The sequence below is a fragment of the Saccostrea echinata genome, unplaced genomic scaffold, assembly GCF_033153115.1.
Source record: "Saccostrea echinata isolate AGI-Se365-2 ecotype Australia unplaced genomic scaffold, CSIRO_AGI_Sech_v1 ptg000041l, whole genome shotgun sequence".
Lineage (NCBI taxonomy): Eukaryota > Metazoa > Mollusca > Bivalvia > Ostreida > Ostreidae > Saccostrea > Saccostrea echinata.
Window position 1 is genome coordinate 888,610 of NW_026889790.1, and position 11,424 is coordinate 900,033.

General features: G+C 32.8%; 1 long non-coding RNA gene across 1 annotated transcript; it reads right to left on the reverse strand.

Annotated features, from left to right (window-relative positions):
- Window positions 1-10,097: 10,097 nt before the first annotated feature.
- On the reverse strand, window positions 10,098-11,048 carry LOC133200697 (uncharacterized). The gene is made up of 4 exons (XR_009722995.1): window positions 10,953-11,048; window positions 10,573-10,656; window positions 10,258-10,288; window positions 10,098-10,172 (listed from the first exon to the last, which is right to left on the reverse strand). It is a non-coding gene; the product is annotated as an uncharacterized LOC133200697 (long non-coding RNA).
- Window positions 11,049-11,424: the final 376 nt, after the last annotated feature.

Consider the following 11,424-nt stretch of genomic DNA (forward strand, 5'->3'; position numbering starts at 1 on the left):
GGGATCACGTGCCAAGGAGGATTAAGCATTCCCTGTTGACCGGCCACACCCACTGTGAGCCCTATATATTGATCAAGTAGATGGAATATTCGATAGTCAAATTTAGCATATAAACAAAGGCCTAACAATTGGTATGAAGCAAGTCAGCCAAAATACGACCCAGTGATAGGTTATATTTGCTAACAGGTAAATCTTTGTACACCCTTGATTACACCTGGATAACAAATCTTTATTTCCTATATAACCTAATAATTTCTCTGTAAACCCAATTCCACTAATATTTTAAACTATTGATTTACTATATGCTTCAATACATCGTGACATCATGTTGTATGGTGTTTATTTGATATAGAAACTATTCATTGTGATGTCACATTATTTAACCCCACCCACCCCACCCCAGCTTTAGCTGGGTGTAAGGAAATTTACACCCCGCTTGCTAACCAATCAGATCTCGTGTTTTAAGATACATAGGAAATAATTAAGGACTTTTATTGAAGGTTATATAAAGATTTTTCAATCCAAAGAAACATGAATTATATCAATTGAGGCAATGAAATTATAATTATTTTACCAAACTTTTTCATTATTTCGTAAATATCTCTAAATCTTGAATATGGTCCATGTATACTGCCCTACTCATCTGCAAAAATGGGTACAAAACTGGTTGTTACAAAGAAACTTGGAAGTACTTGAACATGGACTACTTGGGAGCTATTTCATAGTTAGATTACTTTTTCTGTTTAACACGACAAAATGCTATAATGGTTACAACCAAAAGATTTACTTGAAATGCTTCACTTATATAGTAGCATTTATTATCTTGATACATCAGCTTTGTATATTTATTAGTATGATTGCAAATAGATGAACAGGCAGGCACATATGCTAAAGTGTTCCTTCACTTTGATTTTTTAATTATTTTAATAGATACTACTTATTTTTGAAACATATTTTCTGATCTGTTCCTAGAACGAATCATAAAATTGATAAATGAATGAACTTCTTTTCTACAATTTCAGTACTGTCCAGTAAATGAAGCCAGGTTTCTCAAACTTTCAATTTTGACATTTCTGATCAATTTGAATTTATTTAAATTATGTATATAATATCTTGCAGTTGAATACATAAAAAGAGTTGGTAAAATGTATATAATTATAAACTTTTAACTAATTGTTAATTTATTTTATTTAAATTATATGTAGTAATTGATTAATGAGTGGTTGGTTGTTTAGAACTATAAAAGTTTGCATCAAAATGTGAAAACTTGTTGGTGATTCATATGAAATTCATCAAATGCTAAATAAGAAACATGCACAGTCAAACCTCATTATTTTAAAATAGATGGAACTGAAAAAACTTAGAGATATAGGAGTATTCAAGATATCGAGTGTTAATTTCTTAAAAAATAAGTGGTTCGGACTTCCAGTTAACTTTGACATATCCGTGGTATTCAAGTTATCAGTGCTTGAGATACCAAAGTTCAACTGTATTTAAATTTTCAGTGACTGAACACTTTTGGAATGCATCTGATACACCTGCACAAACAAAAGTTTCTAGAAAATAAACACTTATTTAAAATTGCAGTGCTTTCTCCTGAGAAATATTAGGATTCAAGGAGACTCATTTATAACTATGAATGACTAAAAAGTGTCAATAGTTCAATGCTGTAGTTCCTTATTCTAGCTTGACATTTGATTTGTTGTTGTTGTTGTTGTTGTTTAACGTCCCTCTCGAGAATTTTTCACTCATATGGAAATGCTACCACTTGCCGGTGGAGAGCTGCAAATTTTGACTTGTACTCGGTACTCAGGGCCATTGAGCAGTGAGGGATCTTTTTCGTGCCAGCACCTACTGCGACACTGGACCTAGATATATATGGTCTCATCCGAAGGACCGGTCTCCATGTCCTACAGTGGGATTCGAACCCACAACGTAAGGATCAACTCCTTACTCCGCGACTCTAGAGCAAATGCTCTAACCACTGCGCCACACAGGTGACGCTTGACATTTGAAATTCAAAGTAAAAACATCAATGTTTTATACACAATTTATAATACTCTAATGCTTCATATATGGGCAAAATGTAACATGAAAAAGTATAATATTTTATCATCTATGGGACTATAGTCATATGTTGTTACCTACCATAAAGCCCTTTGGATTCCATGGGATTTGATCACATGACCAACCTGTATCTATAGCCCCATGGTAATTTTAAAGGGGATAGAATAAATGTGTCAGAAATACTTAAGCTTGTCCCTTAATAACCAGTCCTTTAGCTATAATATCTAAGTTTTCTTAGCTTTAAACCAAAAGAAATTTAACTTAAAAATCCAGCTGTTTTACAAAAATTATACAGTTGTGTATCTTTATAACCAAGTTGATTTGTAAAGGCAAAAAAATCAAAAATGTGCAGATAGTGAAAACAATTACAGGGTATGCGATATATGGTATAGGTCTAATTGGCGACTAATTAAGTCGCAATAGCACCTAAAAATTATGATTGGTGCCTAAAATTTTTCTAGAATTCGCCAAATTGGCAACCATTTTAAATTGGCTTGGTGATCATCAAATTACTGAACTATAAACATTTTCAATTTTTTTTTTTTTAGAAAGAGCCGAAAAGAAGCAATGGACATGTCTCTAATATTGACTAATATCAGTTTTTAGATTGGTGCCTAAGAAAAATTTACCTGGCGGCTAAAAATTTGCATTGGTGACTAAATTTTTTTTTTCATAAGGAGCCAGTTGGTGCCTAAATTTTAGAGGTCACATAGAGGCCTGTGGTAGAGTCAACATATTTAGTACATGTTTATCAATTTACCAGTCGCCACGTGGCATAGAGTATAGAGCTTTTGCTCCAGAGTTGCAAAGTAAGGAGTTGATCCTTACTTCAAGGGTTTTAATCCCATTGTGGGACCTGAAAACCGGTCCTTTGGATGAAACCGTATAAAGCAGGTTCTTTGTTGCAGTAGGTGTTTGCACAAAATATCCCTTACTGCTAATATAAATGGCCATAAGTGCTGAGTTCAGGTCTAATTTTGCAGCCCTCCACAGGGAAGTGGTGGCTTCTTAACATGAGTAAAAAATTCTCGAAGGGACGTTAAATAAACAGTAAAAAATCATTTTACCAAGGAGAGAAATCAATTGTTAATAAATAGAACATCATGTTTGACATAAACAGAATAAAATATGAAATCTAATTCAATTTGAGCAAATATTTTTCAAATCTAAGAATTGTCGAAACTTCCTGAGGTATTGATTATTTTTAACTCTTTGAATGAATGGGATGTTTAAAATTCTTTGGAATCTTGACTTATTTTAAGTGCACTATATAAGACTTATAAACTATGTCTCAAAGAGCAGCAGTATTTGGTTTATGTGACTACATAGGTAGTGCATATAGTCAGTGACAATTACTCCTATAAGAGGCTATCAAGTCATTTCCTTTGAGGCATGGAGATCAAAGTCACCTGCATGGTGCAATGGTTAGAGCATTTGCTTTAGAGTCGAGGAGTTTGTTTGTTTGTTTTTATGTTGATTAACGTCCCTCTCGAGAATTTTTCACTCATATGGAGACGCCACCACTTGCCAGTGGAGTGCTGCAAATTTTGTCCTATACTCGGCGCTTACGGCCATTGAGCAGTGAGGGATCTTTTTCCTGCCAGCACCTACTGCGACACGGGACATCGGTTTATACGGTCTCATCCGAAGGACCGGTCTCCACTTCCCACAGTTGGATTCGAACCCACGACGTAAGGATCAACTCCTTACTCCGCGACTCTAGAGCAGACGCTCTAACCACTGCACTATGCGGGCGACGAGTCGAGGAGTAAGATGATCCTTACATTGTGGATTCAAATCCCATAGCAGAACGTGGAGACCGGTCTTTGGAGGAGACCTTATAAACTGAGGTCCTGTGTCGCAATAAGTGCTGGCATGAAAAAGATCCCTCACTGCTCAAAAGCCATAAGTACTGAGTACAGTTTTAAATTTGCAGCCCTCCACCGGCAAGTGGTGGCTTTTTAATATGAGTGAAAAATTCTTAAAGGAACGTGAAACAAACGTGGAGATCAGTTTTGTGTTTTGAAGATGAAAGGTAAGGAACATTAAATGAATTGAAGTGTGCAAAAGTATTCATACTAATCTCGAGTTTTACAACAACAAATATAAACAAAATCCATTACCTTAATATTCCATTTATAAGTTTCTGAAAGTTTGTTAAGTTATAAATACTGAGTACGGTTGGTCTTGTTTTCTTGATCACCACTGCTTTTCAGACCCATAAAACTTAACCATGTTTTTCCAAAAGAACAGAATATTTTTTTTAAATTTTGCTTTTCCATAAATTAAAGATTTGCATGCATGCTACTTTTTTAACAAGTTAATCTACTGCTCCATTTCTGAAAACTATGTCAAAGGAACTATACATTGTTTTCGATTCCAAATAAAAAAGTCTCGACAATGAAAAAGTGAGGAATCTAAGATTGTCATGTGAAGATAAATGATCGAAATTTTAGTTTCCCTTTTCAGTAATTTTGGCTCTTCCCTCTGTAAATTCTAAATTTACAAACTGCCATTTTTAATAATCCTACCTTAATTCGTGTGAATTAAGTTAACCAGTGCCACGTATCATTGCTTGTACAAGTGTTTTGTCATTTTAAAAAAATCTTCGGGGGGGGGGGGTTATAATAAGCAAGCGTTTTGTCAACAAGTTAATGTCACCTAAAAACCTGAAAGGCTCATAGAAATGAACATGGAATAAACATATGTTTTCCGTACTTATCATTTCCCCTTCTTCATTGACAGTTTTTCCTCAATAACACGTTTTTAAGTAGTCAAATGAGATCTATCATTTATCTGTTTATGTATTTTCCTATTAATGTTCGTGTATGTCCTATCTGTTTACATCTACATGTAAGTACAGATACTAGCATTAAAATTCTTTGTTAAATGTCTTTTTTATCTAAGATTATTTATTTTTCATTAATGAAAACAACGTTTAGTAAATATACTGTGAATACTTACATATTGAGACGTAAAAGTCAAGACCTTTCATCATTTCCGCCATTCCTATGCGCATGCATCAGTGCGCATCGGAAATATCCTGTTTGGATGCGCGCGCATCAGCGCGCGTCTAAAATATCAAATGTGTGTTATGGCAGACGATAAAAGTGTGTGATGGTGTAACACAATTTCACATCTTACTATTCTTCTGAGGACTTTCACCAAATTTCACCACGTGATGTAGTTCGATATTTTGTGACGATACAAGCAATTTTTTTCCGAGGACGTGGAAAAAGTCCTCGGAAGAAATTTACGTCCTCGGAGTAAAGGTGTTTTTTCACACTATAGTCCTCGGGAGATCTGTGAAACCAACACACACACACACACACACACACACACACACATATATATATATATATATATATATATATATATATATATATATATATATATATATATATATATATATATATATATATCCCATGTTTTCCCCATTATCCCGTGGATATGACTCATTGGATAATTTTTTCATAATCCACAGTTGTGACGTCACAATGGTTTTTGCGTTAGCGCGATGAAGTAAAATAAAGTGGAGTCCTATATAAAACAGTGTAAAACATTGGTTGTGAAGTATTAAACATGGGATAAAAAGAATCTCCCATGATTTGTAGTTGGATATGACTTTTATCCAACTCGTTGTGTGTTTTTATCCCCTCGCCAAGGCTCGCGATAAAAAACACACAACTCGTTGGATAAAAATCATATCCAACTACAAATCATGGGAGATCCTATATATATATATATATATATATATATATATATATATATATATATATATATATATATATATATATATATATACGAGGAGTTATCAAAAAGTTCGTGGACTGACGCGATAAAATTAATAATATGTAGTCTTTGCTTACAAAATTTAAGCGGAACATAAAACAAGAAAAGTTTAAGAAATGTTGAAAATTTTAGCTTGATACGTTGATAATTTGCCAAATTATTCTAAAATTAAAAAGACTTTATGTGATCACCCGGCGCTGTTGCCGTTTAGTGTCATGACGTCCCCTTAACGTCATTGTTTCTTAATGTCCGCTCTCTCTACCTCATACACTTATCTTGTTGAGATTACCTGGAGTTAAGTAAGGACTTAAACCCGTCTTATTTATATGAATTTACAATGTCATGAGCAGCTGTTTTCAATGCATATAATATTATAAATGGATCTTTATATGGGGAAAGATCCTCACTTGATCATGCCAGAATACTTAGCTTGTTGGAGTTCAATTTCTACCACACATGATCAACGTCACTTTTCGACGTGACTGACTTTTGACACGCTGACTACAAATCGACACTAACTGTGCATATTTCATCTCTCTGAATCTTTTTGGGCATTAAAAAACAAGTACTCTGGATGCATTTTATTTTTCTGTAGCCAGTTTAAACATTCCTTAGGTCAATACCAGTTTTTCCAGGAGCGAAACTCTATAGAGTGTTCCAAAAAGAAACCCCTCCCCTTTTTTGACGTTATTTTCAAGCCCATAATTGTTTAGACACTCCATATAAAATTTACGATAAACTTTCATAGAAATTACAGAATTGCAAAATTGCAAATTTTACTGAACAAATGTGTCGCACCACATGCCTGAATTAACGAGATTTTTTGATGACAAATACTCATATCTAAAGAGTTTTTCTCAGTTACACTCAGGTAGAAAAAAACGTCATATTAGAGGTTGCGCCGCCTGGACATACCTTTGCTTACAAAAACACTAACAATTTATTAAAAAATAAAAATTATGATTGATGGTTTATTCTATAGATAGAAAAGATGATGCTAACTAAATGTGTAAAAATTCATTGATGTACCTAAAGCGGTTTTAATTTTATGACGTTAGTCCACGAACTTTTTGATAACCCCTCGTATATATATATATATAGTGAATACTTTATATTGAATAAAAGTACTTTTTAAACCTTTTGTTTTCTTTTACTCAGAAAATATTTTAAAAACATTCAATAAGCGAGATGAAATTCGAAAATGCTTACCTTACCTCTCTGAACACTTTTCTATGATTAAGACGTATGAAGATTATCATACTTTTATACGATACAGAAAGGGCGCGTTCTGTATCACAGCAGCGGGGCACCTCCGTCTTATAAAGAATGGATTCCTTACATGTGATTGTATTCTCAGTAAATGACTCTAACATGGTTCTGGTCAGGGCATTTATCACTCATACTGACAATTTTGATTTATGTTCGCAATTTTTGTCTCCATATTACAAAAAAAAAATATGACTGAGTACTTTAAAAAGTTGTTAAATGTTTTACTGCATCCTTATTTTCGGGTCTTATGACCAGATACTTTTATTTTATTGTTATTTAAAAAATAAAATACGACTTTTTATTTATTTATTTATTTATTTATTTTTGTTTTTGTTTTTGTTTGTGAGTGTTTTTCTGTTGTTGTTTTTTTTTTTTTGTTTTTTTTTGTTTTTGTTTTTTTGTTTTTTTTTTGTTTGTTTTTTTTTTTTTTGTTTTTTGTTTTGTTTTTGGTTGTTGCTTTCTTTTGCAAAATGGATGTTTCTAAGATAAATTCCTAACTTTCCTCTAACAACTGATAAACCAAGGAAGAACACCCATTGGTATAATATTTGTGTAGTCTTTACAGAACTTTCTATTCCTGTTTTCTATTTCTTTTTCTGATTCACTGAGTACAGAATATCTATGTTATATTTTAATACGTAGACAAAACAGATAATTGGAAAAAAAGTATAAAAGTATGACGTGCCCTTTCTCACAATTTCTTCAGGGCATAGTATGCAGCAGTGTATGATTCCAGTCAAGTCTCGTATTGGGGGGGGGGGGGAGGGGAGGGGAGAATATTGATGGGTTTTTTTTTCATGAAATGTGATGATATCAAACATTATTTAATCTCTAAAGTCCAATGAAACGATACAAATTTGGAGCAGAGCAAATACGGACGTCTAAAACATCAGCGTTGGGATCGGGTGCCATGGAGGAGTGAGCATCCCCTACCGCCGGTCACGCCCGCCGTGTGCTCCTTGAAATGATCGAGGGAAAAACGGAAAAATCAGTATAAATAATGGCCTAACAATTAGTATGAAAATCGTCAGCCAGCATTTGACTCAATGCTAGGTTGTATTTGCTGACAAGGTCATTGTATCAAACATAAAACTTGCAAAAAGATTACTTCAAACGAGACTGTTGATATCCTTGTTTCATTAACTTGTTTGTCAATAGCTTGCCTCGTTTGAGAAACTACGAAGAGCATGCTCTTGCGTTTCAAATCAATTGAGAGACATAAACCCATATGCAGTTGATAAGGGTATATTGCTACATAAGTAAGGGAAGTTGACAATTGAAAATTTGAAGTCATCACCTTTATCAAAAAGCTTTCTTTTAAGTTACCATTAAATCTTTTTCTAGTAAAATATCTAAATATGAAACAGATGTGTCATATAAATATCATAATTTCGATTATTAATAGTCCTTCATTTGCTGAAACGCATTCTTTTTGACAACTGAAGGGGGGAAAATAATGTGTTTTTTCCCTCTTCTAAATCTAATACGGTGGGGTTGTCTTCATTAAGCAAAGAGGTATTTAAATACCGTAAACTTCCTTTGAGGTACATGCATGTCCTACACAAATACTTAAACAAAAATAAGTACTTGTACAGTTTCACCGTCTTCACTTGAGGCTTCATAAATAGAACAATTATTAGTACTTTGACTTTTGATAATAATAACCTTACAACAAGTTAGTCACATAATATGGACAAGAACCACTTTTGCTTGGATTATCATTTTTTTCCTTTAAAGGTATATAAACATGTCTGAACATTTTTATAACATTGTGCTGAAATTATCTTCCCCTTTGTGAAGCTTGAATCAAGATCTGAACACAGTACGACAACTTAAGTCAACCATAATGTTTGAGTTTGTTATATAAATGATAAATTGAAGCTAAAATATTAATTAACAGGCTGGACAAAATGGGCAGATTGAAAGGCAGGGGTAGTAAAGAAATAACTCCACATCGTGTATTAAATGGTTTTCCAACAATCTATTGGAATTCCCATGGGTACCAATTGCACCCCGTTATTAGCAGACCTATTTTTGTATTCATATGCAGCAGAATTTGTTCAAAATCTTTTACGTGAAAAGAAAAAAAAAAACACTTGTTGTGACCTTCAACTTGACATTTAGATATATCGACGACGTATTGTCAATTAACAATGGTTATTTTCATTCTTATGTCGACACGATATATCCCGGTGAGCTTGAGATAAAAGATACCACAAAGTCTAACACATCTGTTTCATATTTGGATATTTTATTAGAAAAAGACGTTAATGGTAATCTAACAACAAAGCTTTATGATACACGTGATGACTTTAATTCTTCAATGGTCAACTTCCCTTACTTAATATGTAGCAATATACGCTTATCATCTGCTTACGGGGTCTATATCTCTCAGTCGATTCGATACGCAAGAGCATGCTCTACGTATGAACAATTTCTAAAACGAGGTAAATTATTGACAAACAAGTTGATGAAACAAGAATATAAGCAGTCTTGTTTAAAGTCATCATTTCGTAAGTTCTATGGTCGATTCAATGAACTTGTTCAGCAAATACAATCTCTCATTAAGCCAAATGCTGACAGACTTTTTTCATACTAATAGTTAGGCCATTATATACACACTGATTTGTTGACGGATTTTTCCGTTATTTCCCGATCAGGACAAGGAGCACAAGGCGGGTGTGACCGGTCAGCAGGGGATGCTCACTCCTCCATGGCACCTGATCCCACCTCTGATGTTATATAGGTCCGTGTGGCTTTGCTCCTATTTTGTAATGTTTAATGGACTTTTGAGCTCGAATACTGTTCGTTATCTCCACATATTTCAATAAATTTACTTAGGGATATTCAAAAAATCCTCAATTTGAAATACATTCTTAACATCTTTTTAAAAGTTCTTACAATTAAAAGGCACGAAACTAAAATGAAGTCTTGGTAGTAGTTCAAAATTAGTAATCAAAATACTGGTATTGGGTTCAACTATTTATTTCAATATGTTTAAATACAGACACATTTAGATTAACTCTCTTCTAAGAATCATTAACCTGCAATAGAATTTTCAAAAAGAATGTAATGTTCAATAATTTCAAGTTCTTGGAATGATAATGTTATATATGTACAGGTACTTACTTCTACGAAAGCTTGTTGCGGCTATCTTCCACTGTAATGTAAATTTACCAAGAACTTAAAAGCATTCGTAACAAGGCAATATATTGATATTCAGTTTTAAAAAATGTAGGCTTTGGCCCAAAATATAAACACTTGATAATTAATTTTTCTGATTTCATCAACATAAAAATGTTATAAATCAGGAACCAATCACCTAGCAGATACTTTTCCGCAAAAAGATCGATGCTGTATGTTGTCTATGCAATGTTAACTAATATATAATGCATATAGTCCTCTATCATTAATACCATTTAAAAAATGAAAAAGGAAACATACTAGTTAGATGCATTGAGTCCATGGGCAATTATCTCATCCTTCAAAGCTAGGGCTTTCATCCTGATAAGATCTCCGATGGCTGACCTACCAGTTCAGTATACATTGTATAAAATAGGTCTGGGTTTTTTTTTTAATGATAATCGGGATTTATTTTTGATTTAAAAAGGGTATGTGTTTCAAATATAACTTTGAAACATAAGATCAAGTTTATTTTTATTTAATTTTTGACGTACAATATAAAAAATTCATTTTTGAATATAGTAATATTTTTATCATTTCTACATCTAGAAATAAGGTAAAATCCAAAAAGAAATTAACAAAACATTAAAGCAGAATAACATATAAGGGTATCTAATGTAAATAAATATTAAACCTTGCACCTTTTGTAACTGACAGCATCACTAAAACTCTTGGAAGTGCCGAGTTCTGTCATTGAGAAAATTAAGAAGACTGAGAGGATGACGTAATGGATCATGATGTTTGTCTACAAAACATAAATGACGTAAACAAAACTCTGGATTACTCTTTCACTTTATAGAGTAATTTAATTATAAAATGCCACAGTATCAAAAAAGAGATTGCTCGTAAATTAACTGTCATAATGGAGTGATTTTCATTTTTAAACTTTTCTGAATTGAAATTTGACCATTGATTTTTTTTTTTTTTTTTTAATTTTAACATTTACATAAATACTTTCTTTATATCATTAACATCTATTTTTTTTTTGTATTTTCACACATACTGTCTGTATATAATTGATATTTATTATTTTTATATATACACACATACTTTTTTTGTATCATTGATTATATTATTTTTATATTTATGGATTATATAATACTTTCCTTACTT